We start from the raw sequence: 19,675 nt of genomic DNA on the forward strand, positions 1-19,675 counted from the left end.
TCACCCCCTGTATAATGTATATCTGCTGGTGTCACCTCCTGTATAATGTATATCTGCTGGTGTCACCTCCTGTATAATGTATATCTGCTGGTGTCACCTCTGTATAATATATATCTGCTGGTGTCACCTCCTGTATAATATACATCTGCTGGTGTCACCTCCTGTATAATGTATATCTGCTGGTGTCACCCCCTGTATAATATATATCTGCTGGTGTCACCTCCTGTATAATGTATATCTGCTGGTGTCACCCCCTGTATAATGTATATCTGCTGGTGTCACCTCCTGTATAATGTATATCTGCTGGTGTCACCCCCTGTATAATATACATCTGCTGGTGTCACCTCCTGTATAATATATATATATCTGCTGGTGTCACCCCCTGTATAATGTATATCTGCTGGTGTCACCTCCTGTATAATATACATCTGCTGGTGTCACCCCCTGTATAATATATATCTGCTGGTGTCACCTCCTGTATAATATATATCTGCTGGTGTCACCCCCTGTATAATATATATCTGCTGGTGTCACCTCCTGTATAATATATATATATCTGCTGGTGTCACCCCCTGTATAATGTATATCTGCTGGTGTCACCTCCTGTATAATATACATCTGCTGGTGTCACCCCCTGTATAATATATATATCTGCTGGTGTCACCCCCTGTATAATATATACATCTGCTGGTGTCACCCCCTGTATAATGTACATCTGCTGGTGTCACCTCCTGTATAATGTACATCTGCTGGTGTCACCCCCTGTATAATATATACATCTGCTGGTGTCACCCCCTGTATAATGTACATCTGCTGGTGTCACCTCCTGTATAATGTATATCTGCTGGTGTCACCCCCTGTATAATATATATCTGCTGGTGTCACCTCCTGTATAATATATATCTGCTGGTGTCACCCCCTGTATAATGTATATCTGCTGGTGTCACCCCCTGTATAATGTATATCTGCTGGTGTCACCCCCTGTATAATGTATATCTGCTGGTGTCACCCCCTGTATAATGTATATCTGCTGGTGTCACCCCCTGTATAATATATATCTGCTGGTGTCACCTCCTGTATAATATACATCTGCTGGTGTCACCCCCTGTATAATATATATCTGCTGGTGTCACCTCCTGTATAATATACATCTGCTGGTGTCACCTCCTGTATAATATATATCTGCTAGTGTCACCCCCTGTATAATATACATATCTGCTGGTGTCACCTCCTGTATATAATATATATATCTGCTGGTGTCACCTCCTGTATAATGTATATCTTCTGGTGTCACCTCCTGTATAACGTATCTGCTGGTGTCACCCCCTGTATAATCTATATCTGCTGGTGTCACCCCCTGTATAATCTATATCTGCTGGTGTCACCCCCTGTATAATCTATATCTGCTGGTGTCACCCCCTGTATAATCTATATCTGCTGGTGTCACCCCCTGTATAATCTATATCTGCTGGTGTCACCCCCTGTATAATCTATATCTGCTGGTGTCACCCCCTGTATAACATATCTGCTGGTGTCACCCCCTGTATAATATATATCTGCTGGTGTCACCCCCTGTATAATATATATCTGCTGGTGTCACCTCCTGTATAATGTATATCTGCTGGTGTCACCTCCTGTATAATATATATCTGCTGGTGTCACCTCCTGTATAATATATATCTGCTGGTGTCACCCCCTGTATAATATAACTGATATCTGGAGAGCGGTGATGTCACCTCATGTGTAATATCACTGATATCCGGAGAGCGGTGATGTCACCTCCTGTATAATATAACTGATATCCGGAGAGCGGTGATGTCACCTCCTGTATAATATAACTGATATCTGGAGAGCGGTGATGTCACCTCCTGTATAATATAACTGATATCTGGAGCTAGTGATGTCACCTCCTGTATAACTGATATCGTGAGAGCGGTGATGTCACCTCCTGTATATATAACTGATATCTGGAGAGCGGTGATGTCACCTACCTGTATAATATAACTGATATCTGGAGAGCAGTGATGTCACCTCCTGTATAATATAACTGATATCTGGAGAGCGGTGATGTCACCTCCTGTATAATATAACTGATATCTGGAGAGCGGTGATGTCACCTCCTGTATAATATAATGATATCTGGAGAGCGGTGATGTCACCCTCCTGTATAATATAACTGATATCTGGAGAGCGGTGATGTTACCTCCTGTATAATATAACTGATATCTGCAGAGCGGTGATGTCACCTCCTGTATAACTGATATCTGGAGAGCGGTGATGTCACCTCCTGTATAACTATACTGATAGAGTGGTGTCACCTCCTGTATAACTGATATCTGGAGAGCGGTGATGTCACCTCCTGTATAATATAACTGATATCTGGAGCGGTGATGTCACCTCCTGTATAATATAACTGATATCTGGAGAGCGGTGATGTCACCTCCTGTATAATATAACTGATATCTGGAGAGCGGTGATGTCACCTCCTGTATAATATAACTGATATCTGGAGAGCGGTGATGTCACCTCCTGTATAATATAACTGATATCTGGAGAGCGGTGATGTCACCTCCTGTATAATATACTGATATCTGGAGAGCGGTGATGTCACCTCCTGTATAATACTGATATCTGCAGAGCGGTGATGTCACCTCCTGTATAATATACTGATATCTGGAGAGCGGTGATGTCACCTCCTGTATAATATAACTGATATCTGGAGAGCGGTGATGTCACCTCCTGTATAATATAACTGATATCTGGAGAGCGGTGATGTCACCTCCTGTATAATATAACTGATATCTGCAGAGCGGTGATGTCACCTCCTGTATAATATAACTGATATCTGGAGAGCGGTGATGTCACCTCCTGTATAATATAACTGATATCTGGAGAGCGGTGATGTCACCTCCTGTATAACTGATATCTGGAGAGCGGTGATGTCACCTCCTGTATAATATAACTGATATCTGGAGAGCGGTGATGTCACCTCCTGTATAATATAACTGATATCTGGAGAGCGGTGATGTCACCTCCTGTATAATATAACTGATATCTGGAGAGCGGTGATGTCACCTCCTGTATAATATAACTGATATCTGGAGAGCGGTGATGTCACCTCCTGTATAATATAACTGATATCTGGAGAGCGGTGATGTCACCTCCTGTATAATATAACTGATATCTGGAGAGCGGTGATGTCACCTCCTGTATAATATAACTGATATCTGGAGAGCGGTGATGTCACCTCCTGTATAATATACTGATATCTGGAGAGCGGTGATGTCACCTCCTGTATAATATAACTGATATCTGGAGAGCGGTGATGTCACCTCCTGTATAATATAACTGATATCTGGAGGCGGTGATGTCACCTCCTGTATAATATAACTGATATCTGGAGAGCGGTGATGTCACCTCCTGTATAATATAACTGATATCTGGAGAGCGGTGATGTCACCTCCTGTATAATATAACTGATATCTGGAGAGCGGTGATGTCACCTCCTGTATAATATAACTGATATCTGGAGCGGTGATGTCACCTCCTGTATAATATAACTGATATCTGGAGAGCGGTGATGTCACCTCCTGTATAATATGATATCTGGAGAGCGTGATGTCACCTCCTGTATAATATACTGATATCTGCAGAGCGTGATGTCACCTCCTGTATAATATACTGATATCTGCAGAGCGTGATGTCACCTCCTGTATAATACTGATATCTGGAGAGCGGTGATGTCACCTCCTGTATAATATACTGATATCTGGAGAGCGGTGATGTCACCTCCTGTATAATATAACTGATATCTGGAGAGCGGTGATGTCACCTCCTGTATAATATACTGATATCTGGAGAGCGGTGATGTCACCTCCTGTATAATATACTGATATCTGGAGAGCGGTGATGTCACCTCCTGTATAATTAACTGATATCTGGAGAGCGGTGATGTCACCTCCTGTATAATATAACTGATATCTGTACAGCGGTGATGTCACCTCCTGTATAATATAACTGATATCTGGAGAGCGGTGATGTCACCTCCTGTATAATATAACTGATATCTGGACAGCGGATGTCACCTCCTGTATAATATAACTGATATCTGGAGAGCGGTGATGTCACCTCCTGTATATAACTGATATCTGCAGAGCGGTGATGTCACCTCCTGTATAATATAACTGATATCTGGAGAGCGGTGATGTCACCTCCTGTATAATATAACTGATATCTGGAGAGCGGTGATGTCACCTCCTGTATAATATAACTGATATCTGGAGAGCGGTGATGTCACCTCCTGTATAATATACTGATATCTGGAGAGCGGTGATGTCACCTCCTGTATAATATAACTGATATCTGGACGGTGATGTCACCTCCTGTATAATATAACTGATATCTGGAGAGCGGTGATGTCACCTCCTGTATAATATAACTGATATCTGGAGAGCGGTGATGTCACCTCCTGTATAATATAACTGATATCTGGAGAGCGGTGATGTCACCTCCTGTATAATATAACTGATATCTGGAGAGCGGTGATGTCACCTCCTGTATAATATAACTGATATCTGGAGAGCGGTGATGTCACCTCCTGTATAATATAACTGATATCTGGAGAGCGGTGATGTCACCTCCTGTATAATATACTGATATCTGGAGAGCGGTGATGTCACCTCCTGTATAATATAACTGATATCTGGGAGCGGTGATGTCACCTCCTGTATAATATAACTGATATCTGGAGAGCGGTGATGTCACCTCCTGTATAATATAACTGATATCTGGGAGCGGTGATGTCACCTCCTGTATAATATAACTGATATCTGGAGAGCGGTGATGTCACCTCCTGTATAATATAACTGATATCTGGAGAGCGGTGATGTCACCTCCTGTATAATATACTGATATCTGGAGAGCGGTGATGTCACCTCCTGTATAATATAACTGATATCTGGAGAGCGGTGATGTCACCTCCTGTATAATATAACTGATATCTGGAGAGCGGTGATGTCACCTCCTGTATAATATAACTGATATCTGGAGAGCGGTGATGTCACCTCCTGTATAATATAACTGATATCTGGAGAGCGGTGATGTCACCTCCTGTATAATATAACTGATATCTGGAGAGCGGTGATGTCACCTCCTGTATAATATAACTGATATCTGGAGAGCGGTGATGTCACCTCCTGTATAATACTGATATCTGGAGAGCGTGATGTCACCTCCTGTATAATATAACTGATATCTGGAGAGCGGTGATGTCACCTCCTGTATAATATAACTGATATCTGGAGAGCGGTGATGTCACCTCCTGTATAATATAACTGATATCTGGAGAGCTGATGTCACCTCCTGTATAATATACTGATATCTGGAGGCGGTGATGTCACCTCCTGTATAATATACTGATATCTGGAGAGCGGTGATGTCACCTCCTGTATAATATAACTGATATCTGGAGAGCGGTGATGTCACCTCCTGTATAATATAACTGATATCTGGAGAGCGGTGATGTCACCTCCTGTATAATATAACTGATATCTGGAGAGCGGTGATGTCACCTCCTGTAATATAACTGATATCTGGAGAGCGGTGATGTCACCTCCTGTATAATATAACTGATATCTGGAGAGCGGTGATGTCACCTCCTGTATAATATAACTGATATCTGGAGAGCGGTGATGTCACCTCCTGTATAATATAACTGATATCTGGAGAGCGGTGATGTCACCTCCTGTATAATAAACTGATATCTGGAGAGCGGTGATGTCACCTCCTGTATAATATAACTGATATCTGGAGAGCGGTGATGTCACCTCCTGTATAATATACTGATATCTGGAGAGCGGTGATGTCACCTCCTGTATAATATAACTGATATCTGGAGAGCGGTGATGTCACCTCCTGTATAATATACTGATATCTGGAGAGCGGTGATGTCACCTCCTGTATAATATAACTGATATCTGGAGAGCGGTGATGTCACCTCCTGTATAATATAACTGATATCTGGAGAGCGGTGATGTCACCTCCTGTATAATATTACTGATATCTGGAGAGCGGTGATGTCACCTCCTGTATAATATAACTGATATCTGGAGAGCGGTGATGTCACCTCCTGTATAATATAACTGATATCTGGAGAGCGGTGATGTCACCTCCTGTATAATATAACTGATATCTGGAGAGCGGTGATGTCACCTCCTGTATAATATAAAGATATCTGGAGAGCCGGTGATGTCACCTCCTGTATAATATAACTGATATCTGGAGAGCGGTGAGTGCCACCTCCTGTATAATATCACTGATATCTGGACGAGCCGGTGATGTCCACCTCCTGTATAATATAACTGATATCTGGAGTAGCGGTGATGTCACCTCCTGTATAATATAACTGATATCCTGGAGAGCGCGGTGATGTCACCTCCTGTATAATATTACCTGATATCTGGAGAGCGGTGATGTCACCTCCTGTATAATATAACTGATATCTGGAGAGCGGTGATGTCACCTCCTGTATAATATAACTGATATCTGGAGAGCGTGATGTCACCTCCTGTATAATATAACTGATATCTGGAGAGCGGTGATGTCACCTCCTGTATAATATAACTGATATCCTGGAGAAGGCGGTGATGTCACCTCCTGATATAAACTTGATATCTGGAGAGCGGTGATGTCACCTCCTGTATAATATAACTGATATCTGGGAGAGCGGTGGATGTCAACTCTGATAATATAACTGATATCTGGAGAGCGGTGATGTCACCTCCTGTGTAATAACTGATATCCGGAGAGCGGTGATGTCACCTCCTGTGTAATATAACTGATATCTGGAGGGCGGTGATGTCATTCCTGTATAATATCACTGATATCTGCAGAGCGGTGATGTCACCTCCTGTATATAAGGCTGGGGGGTCCTGGGCACTTCTTTCCCACCATATTCGAGGTGTTTCATGCTCCAGTCCCTGTGAGTAGACAGATCAGGGATTACAGGGTCCCGGGGGGGGGGGGGGGGGGGTCGCCTCTATGATTCTAGCACCAGGCAGACAATAGACCAGTGAGATCCCCACACACAATGGCAGCGCAGAGAGGGGCGGTCAGCCATAACCTCCTACCGTCCATGCCAACCCGACATACCGCGTGCTGTATACTGCCAGAGGGCAATGCAGGGTGTACAGGCAATATACCCCCCATACACTATACATATAGGGGATCTCCTGGACATTATACCCCCCCCCCATACACTATACATATAGGGGGATCTCCTGGACATTATACCCCCCCATACACTATACATATAGGGGATCTCCTGGACATTATACCCCCCCATACACTATACATATAGGGGATCTCCTGGACATTATACCCCCCCATACACTATACATATAGGGGATCTCCTGGACATTATACCCCCCCCCATACACTATACATATAGGGGGATCTCCTGGACATTATACCCCCCCCCATACACTATACGTATAGGGGATCTCCTGGACATTATACACCTTCATACACTATACATATAGGGGACCTCCTGGACATTATACACCTTCATACACTATACATATAGGGGATCTCCTGGACATTATACACCTCCATACACTATACATATAGGGGATCTCCTGGACATTATACCCCCCATACACTATACATATAGGGGATCTCCTGGACATTATACCCCCCCATACACTATACATATAGGGGGATCTCCTGGACATTATACCCCCCCCATACACTATACGTATAGGGGGATCTCCTGGACATTATACCCCCCCATACACTATACGTATAGGGGATCTCCTGGACATTATACACCTTCATACACTATACATATAGGGGACCTCCTGGACATTATACACCTTCATACACTATACATATAGGGGACCTCCTGGACATTATACACCTTCATACACTATACATATAGGGGACCTCCTGGACATTATACACCTTCATACACTATACATATAGGGGATCTCCTGGACATTATACACCTTCATACACTATACATATAGGGGATCTCCTGGACATTATACACCTCCATACACTATACATATAGGGGATCTCCTGGACATTATACCCCCCATACACTATACATATAGGGGATCTCCTGGACATTATACCCCCCCCCATACACTATACATATAGGGGATCTCCTGGACATTATACACCTCCATACACTATACATATAGGGGACCTCCTGGACATTATACACCTCCATACACTATACATATAGGGGATCTCCTGGACATTATACCCCCCATACACTATACATATAGGGGACCTCCTGGACATTATACCCCCCCATACACTATACATATAGGGGGATCTCCTGGACATTATACCCCCCCATACACTATACATATAGGGGACCTCCTGGACATTATACACCTCCATACACTATACATATAGGGGACCTCCTGGACATTATACCCCCCCATACACTATACATATAGGGGGATCTCCTGGACATTATACCCCCCATACACTATACATATAGGGGGATCTCCTGGACATTATACCCCCCCCCCATACACTATACATATAGGGGGATCTCCTGGACATTATACCCCCCCCATACACTATACATATAGGGGGATCTCCTGGACATTATACCCCCCCCCCCCCCATACACTATACATATAGGGGACCTCCTGGACATTATACCCCCCCATACACTATACATATAGGGGACCTCCTGGACATTATACACCTCCATACACTATACATATAGGGGATCTCCTGGACATTATACCCCCCCCATACACTATACATATAGGGGATCTCCTGGACATTATACCCCCCCATACACTATACGTATAGGGGATCTCCTGGACATTATACACCCCCCCCATACACTATACATATAGGGGACCTCCTGGACATTATACACCTCCATACACTATACATATAGGGGGACCTCCTGGACATTATACACCTCCATACACTATACATATAGGGGATCTCCTGGACATTATACACCTCCATACACTATACATATAGGGGATCTCCTGGACATTATACACCTCCATACACTATACATATAGGAGGATATCCTGGACATTATACCCCCCATACACTATACATATAGGGGATCTCCTGGACATTATACACCTCCATACACTATACACATAGGGGGATCTCCTGGACATTATACACCTCCATACACTATACATATAGGGGATCTCCTGGACATTATACCCCCCCCATACACTATACATATATGGGATCTCCTGGACATTATACACCTCCATACACTATACATATAGGGGACCTCCTGGACATTATCCCCCCCCCCCATACACTATACGTATATGGGATCTCCTGGACATTATACCCCCCCCATACACTATACGTATATGGGATCTCCTGGACATTATACATATAGGGGATCTCCTGGACATTATACACCTCCATACACTATACATATAGGGGATCTCCTGGACATTATACACCTCCATACACTATACATATAGGGGACCTCCTGGACATTATACCCCCCCCCCATACACTATACGTATATGGGATCTCCTGGACATTATACCCCCCCCCATACACTATACATATAGGGGATCTCCTGGACATTATACAACCCCCCATACACTATACATATAGGGGATCTCCTGGACATTATACACCTCCATACACTATACGTATAGGGGATCTCCTGGACATTATACCCCCCCATACACTATACATATAGGGGACCTCCTGGACATTATACCCCCCCCATACACTATACGTATATGGGATCTCCTGGACATTATACCCCCCATACACTATACATATAGGGGATCTCCTGGACATTATACCCCCCCCCCCATACACTATACGTATATGGGATCTCCTGGACATTATACACCTCCATACACTATACATATAGGGGATCTCCTGGACATTATACACCTCCATACACTATATGTATAGGGGATCTCCTGGACATTATACCCCCCCCCCCATACACTATACATATAGGGGACCTCCTGGACATTATACCCCCCCCATACACTATACGTATATGGGATCTCCTGGACATTATACCCCCCCATACACTATACATATAGGGGATCTCCTGGACATTATACAACCCCCCATACACTATACATATAGGGGATCTCCTGGACATAATACAACCCCCCATACACTATACATATAGGGGGATCTCCTGGACATTATACCCCCCCCCCATACACTATACATATAGGGGGATCTCCTGGACATTATACACCTCCATACACTATACGTATAGGTGATCTCCTGGACACTATACCCCTCCATACACTATACATATAGGGGATCTCCTGGACATTGTACACCTCCATACACTATACGTATAGGGGATCTCCTGGACATTATACCCCCCCATACACTATACATATAGGGGATCTCCTGGACATTATACACCTCCATACACTATACGTATAGGGAACCTCCTGGACATTATACACCTCCATACACTATACATATAGGGGACCTCCTGGACATTATACCCCCCCCCATACACTATACGTATAGGGGATCTCCTGGACATTATACACCTCCACACACTATACATATAGGGGATCTCCTGGACATTATACCCCCCCCCCCCATACACTATACGTATAGGGGATCTCCTGGACATTATACATCTCCATACATTATACATATAGGGGATCTCCTGGACATTATACACCTCCATACACTATACGTATAGGGAACCTCCTGGACATTATACACCTCCATACACTATACATATAGGGGATCTCCTGGACATTATACCCCCCCCCATACACTATACGTATAGGGATCTCCTGGACATTATACACCTCCACACACTATACGTATAGGGGATCTCCTGGACATTATACACCCCCATACACTATACGTATAGGGGATCTCCTGGACATTATACACCCCCATACACTATACATATAGGGATCTCCTGGACATTATACCCCCCCCCCATACACTATACGTATAGGGGATCTCCTGGACATTATACCCCCCCCCATACACTATACGTATAGGGGATCTCCTGGACATTATACACCTCCACACACTATACGTATAGGGGATCTCCTGGACATTATACACCCCCATACACTATACATATAGGGGATCTCCTGGACATTATACACCTCCATACATTATACATATAGGGGATCTCCTGGACATTATACACCTCCATACACTATACGTATAGGGGATCTCCTGGACATTATACATCTCCATACATTATACATATAGGGGATCTCCTGGACATTATACACCTCCATACACTATACGTATAGGGAACCTCCTGGACATTATACACCTCCATACACTATACATATAGGGGATCTCCTGGACATTATACCCCCCCCCATACACTATACGTATAGGGGATCTCCTGGACATTATACACCTCCACACACTATACGTATAGGGGATCTCCTGGACATTATACACCTCCATACACTATACATATAGGGGATCTCCTGGACATTATACACCTCCATACACTATACATATAGGGGATCTCCTGGACATTATACACCTCCATACACTATACGTATAGGGGATCTCCTGGACATTATACACCTCCATAGACTATACATATAGGGGATCTCCTGGACATTATACCCCCCCCTCCCATACACTATACATATAGGGGACCTCCTGGACATTATACACCCCCATACACTATACGTATAGGGGATCTCCTGGACATTATACACCTCCATACACTATACATATAGGGGATCTCCTGGACATTATACACCTCCATACACTATACATATAGGGGATCTCCTGGACATTATACCCCCCCCATACACTATACATATAGGGGATCTCCTGGACATTATACACCTCCATACACTATACATATAGGGGATCTCCTGGACATTATACCCCCCATACACTATACATATAGGGGACCTCCTGGACATTATACCCCCCCCATACACTATACGTATAGGGGATCTCCTGGACATTATACACCCCCATACACTATACGTATAGGGAACCTCCTGGACATTATACACCTCCATACACTATACATATAGGGGATCTCCTGGACATTATACCCCCCATACACTATACATATAGGGGACCTCCTGGACATTATACCCCCCCCCCCCCATACACTATACGTATAGGGGATCTCCTGGACATTATACACCTCCACACACTATACATATAGGGGATCTCCTGGACATTATACCCCCCCCCCCATACACTATACGTATAGGGGATCTCCTGGACATTATACATCTCCATACATTATACATATAGGGGATCTCCTGGACATTATACACCTCCATACACTATACGTATAGGGAACCTCCTGGACATTATACACCTCCATACACTATACATATAGGGGATCTCCTGGACATTATACCCCCCCCCATACACTATACGTATAGGGGATCTCCTGGACATTATACACCTCCACACACTATACGTATAGGGGATCTCCTGGACATTATACACCCCCATACACTATACGTATAGGGGATCTCCTGGACATTATACACCTCCATACATTATACATATAGGGGATCTCCTGGACATTATACACCTCCATACACTATACGTATAGGGGATCTCCTGGACATTATACATCTCCATACATTATACATATAGGGGATCTCCTGGACATTATACACCTCCATACACTATACGTATAGGGAACCTCCTGGACATTATACACCTCCATACAGTGTGTGTGTGTGTGTGTGTGTGTGTGTGTATGTATGTGTGTGTGTATATATATATATATATATATATATATATATACACATACATACATACACACACACACACACACACTCTCCTGCACATTATACATGTTCTTTTGGCGTGTGTGATGTGAACCTGATGCAAGCAGTGTAGACTGACACCTCCCTGCCCCCGACATCCCTACACTGATGTCTGCAGATGAGATGCTGGCTTATTAATATCCGAGTCATGGCCTGTTTACAGGGTCGAACATTGACATCTGGTGGCATTAGAGGCGGAGCTTCAGAGCTCATTTGCATGTCCTTTTCCCCAGAATTCCAGAGGAGCAGGTATGGCCTCCAAGTCTCACACAGATTACGGCGCTCTCCCCAAGGAGAGATAGTGCGCCCCAACTACACAGATATACGCAGCACGTGGAGCAGGGTCCACTCCGAGGGTGGTGTTTTGGTCATGAAGCAGTCATCTGCTGCCCCCTCCTGGGCACATGGTGTCATTACTGCAGGCTGGTGAGGAGATGGCAGCACCACGGTACCTGGCTGGATGACCCAACACACCTGGTGCAGCGCCCCCAGCAGACCGTCCGTGCGGTGAATAAACAGTTTCTTACCTCACGTCATCTATTAAAGGGGTCTTATTACACTGCCCCCAGGTTCCGGCTACAGACGCCTCTCCTGGTCCCAGCAGACAGGGCGCCCCCAGGTCCCGGCTACAGACGCCTCTCCTGGTCCCAGCAGACAGGGTGCCCCCAGGTTCCGGCTACAGACGCCTCTCCTGGTCCCAGCAGACAGGGCGCCCCCATGTCCCGGCTACAGACGCCTCTCCTGGTCCCAGCAGACAGGGCGCCCCCAGGTTCCGGCTACAGACGCCTCTCCTGGTCCCAGCAGACAGGGCGCCCCCAGGTTCCGGCTACAGACGCCTCTCCTGGTCCCAGCAGACAGGGCGCCCCCCAGGTCCCGGCTACAGACGCCTCTCCTGGTCCCAGCAGACAGGGTGCCCCCCAGGTTCCGGCTACAGACGCCTCTCCTGGTCCCAGCAGACAGGGCGCCCCCAGGTCCCGGCTACAGACGCCTCTCCTGGTCCCAGCAGACAGGGTGCCCCCAGGTTCCGGCTACAGACGCCTCTCCTGGTCCCAGCAGACAGGGCGCCCCCATGTCCCGGCTACAGACGCCTCTCCTGGTCCCAGCAGACAGGGCGCCCCCAGGTTCCGGCTACAGACGCCTCTCCTGGTCCCAGCAGACAGGGCGCCCCCCAGGTCCCGGCTACAGACGCCTCTCCTGGTCCCAGCAGACAGGGTGCCCCCAGGTTCCGGCTACAGACGCCTCTCCTGGTCCCAGCAGACAGGGCGCCCCCATGTCCCGGCTACAGACGCCTCTCCTGGTCCCAGCAGACAGGGCGCCCCCATGTCCCGGCTACAGACGCCTCTCCTGGTCCCAGCAGACAGGGCGCCCCCAGGTTCCGGCTACAGACGCCTCTCCTGGTCCAGCAGACAGGGGGCCGCCGGGTCCCGGCTACAGACGCCTCTCCTGGTCCCAGCAGACAGGGCGCCCCCATGTCCCGGCTACAGACGCCTCTCCTGGTCCCAGCAGACAGGGCGCCCCCATGTCCCGGCTACAGACGCCTCTCCTGGTCCCAGCAGACAGGGCGCCCCCAGGTTCCGGCTACAGACGCCTCTCCTGGTCCCAGCAGACAGGGGGCCGCCGGGTCCCGGCTACAGACGTCTCTCCTGGTCCCAGCAGACAGGGTGCCCCCAGGTCCCGGCTACAGACGCCTCTCCTGGTCCCAGCAGACAGGGGGCCGCCATGCCTATGAAGGCCTTGCAATCGACCCCCCCCCCCCATTGCAGGGGCTCGGAGGAGAGGGCAGAGGGGCCCAGGTGAAGGGTCCGGAGGAGAGGGCAGAGGGGCATCCCATACAAACACCTCTTACTTCAAGAAAGGCGAGTAGAGGTGCAACCACTATAACCCTGAGGCCCCTGTCACACGGGCGAGATTTCTGCGCGGGTGCGATGCGTGAGGTGACCGCATTGCACCCGCACTGAATCCCGACCCACTCATTTCTATGGGGTTGTTCACATGAGCGGTGATTTTCACACATCACTTGTGCGTTGCGTGAAAATCGCAGCATGCTCTATTTTGTGCGTTTATCACGCAATACAGGCCCCATAGAAATGAATAGGGTTGCGTGAAAATCGCAAGCAAGTGCGGATGCGGTGCGATTTTCACGCACGGTTGCTAGGAGACGATCGGGATGGAGACCCGACCATTATTATTTTCCCTAATAACACGGTTCTAAGGGAAGATAATAGCATTCTGAATACAATAGGGCTGGAGGGGTTAAAAAATAATATAACTCGCCTTAATCCACTTGATCGCGAAGCCGGCATCTCTTCTGTGCTGTGTGGAGGAACAGGACCTGTGGTGACGTCACTCCGGTCATCACATGACCCATTACCATGGTGATGGATCATGTGATAGACCATGTGATGACCGGAGTGACGTCACCACAGGTCCTGTTCCTCCACACAGCACAGAAGACAGAAGGAGATGTCGGCTGCGCGATCAAGTGGATTAAGGGGAGTTAAATAATATATTATTTTTTAACCCCTCCAGCGCTATTGTACTCTGCAGTCTGTATTCAGAATGCTATTATCCCTTATAATCTACAGAACACCGATCCCAAGCCCGGTTCTGTAAAGAAGTTCGGGTTTAGGTACCAAACATGCCGATTTTTCTCACGCGCGTGCAAAACGCATTACAATGTTGTGCACTCGCGCATGTTCCCGCAACGCACCCGCACCTTTTCCCGCGACACCCGTCTGAAAGAGGCCTTACTATAACTTACAGAAAACAGAGGGTGTTGTCCAGTTAGCTTTTATTACAACCCCATTGGGCTGCCCAAGTGCCTGTGGCCGGCTGCTCCTCCGTGATGGCCACTTGGGGCCATGTGACCGCTGAAGCCAGGCACTGACGGGAGAGGCGCTCACACCCCGGCCGTCCGGGCACTGGGAGACTAGAGGAGGGAGCAGAGGAGCAAGGCGCTCATCCGTCGGTGGCCGTCCTTCTGACTACCTCATACACATAGATCCTCCTCCACTGACGACTCGTGGACCGTCTCCAGAAGAAAAAGCCCCCATACATAGTACATGGCCTCTAGTCAGATGGTGGCCTTTACAGACCAGACATCAACCCCTTCACAAAGCAGCCGGAGCTCAGGGGGAAGGCCACTAAGTGGTGGATGCTGCTGCTGGGTGGGATATGGCGGCCCCCCGAATCCACGCAGCATCGTCATTCTGACTCTGAAGCTGCAGTAAGACAAAGGGCAGAGGACGACTCCAAGACTCTGACCTTCCCGAAGACGGTATCATGCGCCTGCTGCACCAGACTAGGAGAACGGCGCCCCCTGCTGCTGCACCAGACTAGGAGAACGGCGCCCCCTGCTGCCGCACCAGACTAGGAGAACGGCGCCCCCTGCTGCCGCCGCACCAGACTAGGCGAACGGCGCCCCCTGCTGCCGCCGCACCAGACTAGGCGAACGGCGCCCCCTGCTGCCGCCGCACCAGACTAGGCGAACGGCGCCCCCTGCTGCCGCCGCACCAGACTAGGAGAACGGCGCCCCCTGCTGCCGCCGCACCAGACTAGGCGAACGGCGCCCCCTGCTGCCGCCGCACCAGACTAGAACAACGGCGCCCCCTGCTGCCGCCGCACCAGACTAGAACAACGGCGCCCCCTGCTGCCGCCGCACCAGACTAGAACAACGGCGCCCCCTGCTGCCGCCGCACCAGACTAGAACAACGGCGCCCCCTGCTGCCGCCGCACCAGACTAGAACACGGCGCCCCCTGCTGCCGCCGCACCAGACTAGAAGAACGGCGCCCCCTGCTGCCGCACCAGACTAGAACGCCGCCCCCTGCTGCCGCCGCACCAGACTAGGCGAACGGCGCCCCCTGCTGCCGCCGCACCAGACTAGGCGAACGGCGCCCCCTGCTGCCGCCGCACCAGACTAGGCGAACGGCGCCCCCTGCTGCCGCCGCACCAGACTAGGCGAACGGCGCCCCCTGCTGCCGCCGCACCAGACTAGGCGAACGGCGCCCCCTGCTGCCGCCGCACCAGACTAGGCGAACGGCGCCCCCTGCTGCCGCCGCACCAGACTAGGCGAACGGCGCCCCCTGCTGCCGCCGCACCAGACTAGGCGAACGGCGCCCCCTGCTGCCGCCGCACCAGACTAGGCGAACGGCGCCCCCTGCTGCCGCCGCACCAGACTAGGCGAACGGCGCCCCCTGCTGCCGCCGCACCAGACTAGGCGAACGGCGCCCCCTGCTGCCGCCGCACCAGACTAGGCGAACGGCGCCCCTGCTGCCGCCGCACCAGACTAGGAGAACGGCACCCCCTGCTGCCGCCGCACCAGACTAGGAGAACGGCACCCCCTGCTGCCGCCGCACCAGACTAGGAGAACGGCGCCCCCTGCTGCCGCCGCACCAGACTAGGAGAACGGCACCCCCTGCTGCCGCCGCACCAGACTAGGAGAACGGCACCCCCTGCTGCCGCCGCACCAGACTAGGAGAACGGCGCCCCCTGCTGCCGCCGCACCAGACTAGAACAACGGCGCCCCCTGCTGCCGCACCAGACTAGGCAAACAGCGCCCCCTGCTGCCGCCGCACCAGACTAGGCGAACGGCGCCCCCTGCTGCCGCACCAGACTAGAACGGCGCCCCCTGCTGCCGCCGCACCAGACTAGGCGAACGGCGCCCCCTGCTGCCGCCGCACCAGACTAGGCGAACGGCGCCCCCTGCTGCCGCCGCACCAGACTAGGCGAACGGCGCCCCCTGCTGCCGCCGCACCAGACTAGGCGAACGGCGCCCCCTGCTGCCGCCGCACCAGACTAGGCGAACGGCGCCCCCTGCTGCCGCCGCACCAGACTAGGCGAACGGCGCCCCCTGCTGCCGCCGCACCAGACTAGGCGAACGGCGCCCCCTGCTGCCGCCGCACCAGACTAGGAGAACGGCGCCCCCTGCTGCCGCCGCACCAGACTAGGAGAACGGCGCCCCCTGCTGCCGCCGCACCAGACTAGGAGAATGGCGCCCCCTGCTGCCGCCGCACCAGACTAGGAGAATGGCGCCCCCTGCTGCCGCCGCACCAGACTAGGAGAATGGCGCCCCCTGCTGCCGCCGCACCAGACTAGGAGAACGGCGCCCCCTGCTGCCGCCGCACCAGACTAGGAGAACGGCGCCCCCTGCTGCACTAGACCAGGGATGGGCAAACTGCTGCTCTCTAGCTGTTGTAAAACTACAAAGCCCATCATGCCCTGCTGTAGGGAGACTAGGCAAACTGGGAGTTGAAGTTTTACAACAGCTGGAGAGCCAGTTTGCCCATCCCTGCACTAAACTAATACAACGGCGCCCCCTGCTGCTGCACCAGACTCGGTACGGCGCCCCCTGCTGCTGCACCAGACTCGGTACGGCGCCCCCTGCTGCTGCTGCACCAGACCCGGTACGGCGCCCCCTGCTGCTGCTGCACCAGACCCGGTACGGCGCCCCCTGCTGCTGCTGCACCAGACTCGCAGTACGGCGCCCCCTGCTGCTGCTGCACCAGACTCGCAGTACGGCGCCCCCTGCTGCACCAGACTCAGTACGGCGCCCCCTGCTGCACCAGACTCGCAGTACGGCGCCCCCTGCTGCACCAGACTCTCAGTACAGCGCCCCCTGCTGCATCAGACTCAGTACGGCGCCCCCTGCTGCACCAGACTCTCAGTATGGCGCCCCCTGCTGCTGCTGCACCAGACTCAGTATGGCGCCCCCTGCTGCTGCTGCACCAGACTCAGTATGGCGCCCCCTGCTGCTGCTGCACCAGACTCTCAGTATGGCGCCCCCTGCTGCTGCTGCACCAGACTCTCAGTACGGCACCCCCTGCTGCTGCTGCACCAGACTAGGAGAACAGCGCCCCCCGCTGCCGCACCAGACTCTCAGTACGGCGCCCCCTGCTGCTGCACCAGACTCTCAGTACGGCGCCCCCTGCTGCACCAGACTCTCAGTACGGCGCCCCCTGCTGCACCAGACTCTCAGTACGGCGCCCCCTGCTGCTGCACCAGACTCTCAGTACGGCGCCCCCTGCTGCTGCACCAGACTCTCAGTACGGCGCCCCCTGCTGCTGCACCAGACTCTCAGTATGGCGCCCCCTGCTGCTGCACCAGACTCTCAGTATGGCGCCCCCTGCTGCTGCACCAGACTCTCAGTATGGCGCCCCCTGCTGCTGCACCAGACTCTCAGTATGGTGCCCCCTGCTGCACCAGCCTCTCAGTACGGCGCCCCTTGCTGCACCAGACTCTCAGTATGGCGCCCCCTGCTGCTGCACCAGACTCAGTACGGCGCCCCCTGCTGCTGCACCAGACTCTCAGTACGGCGCCCCCTGCTGCACCAGACTCTCAGTACGGCGCCCCCTGCTGCACCAGACTCTCAGTACGGCGCTCCCTGCTGCTGCACCAGACTCTCAGTACGACGCCCCCTGCTGCTGCACCAGACTCTCAGTACGGCGCCCCCTGCTGCACCAGACTCTCAGTACGGCGCCCCCTGCTGCTGCACCAGACTCTCAGTACGGCGCCCCCTGCTGCTGCACCAGACTCTCAGTATGGCGCCCCCTGCTGCTGCACCAGACTCTCAGTATGGCGCCCCCTGCTGCTGCACCAGACTCTCAGTATGGTGCCCCCTGCTGCACCAGCCTCTCAGTACGGCGCCCCTTGCTGCTGCACCAGACTCAGTACGGCGCCCCCTGCTGCTGCACCAGACTCTCAGTATGGCGCCCCCTGCTGCTGCACCAGACTCTCAGTATGGCGCCCCCTGCTGCTGCACCAGACTCTCAGTATGGTGCCCCCTGCTGCACCAGCCTCTCAGTACGGCGCCCCTTGCTGCACCAGACTCTCAGTATGGCGCCCCCTGCTGCTGCACCAGACTCAGTACGGCGCCCCCTGC

This window comes from Bufo gargarizans, unplaced genomic scaffold (genome assembly GCF_014858855.1).
Source record: "Bufo gargarizans isolate SCDJY-AF-19 unplaced genomic scaffold, ASM1485885v1 original_scaffold_1684_pilon, whole genome shotgun sequence".
Lineage (NCBI taxonomy): Eukaryota > Metazoa > Chordata > Amphibia > Anura > Bufonidae > Bufo > Bufo gargarizans.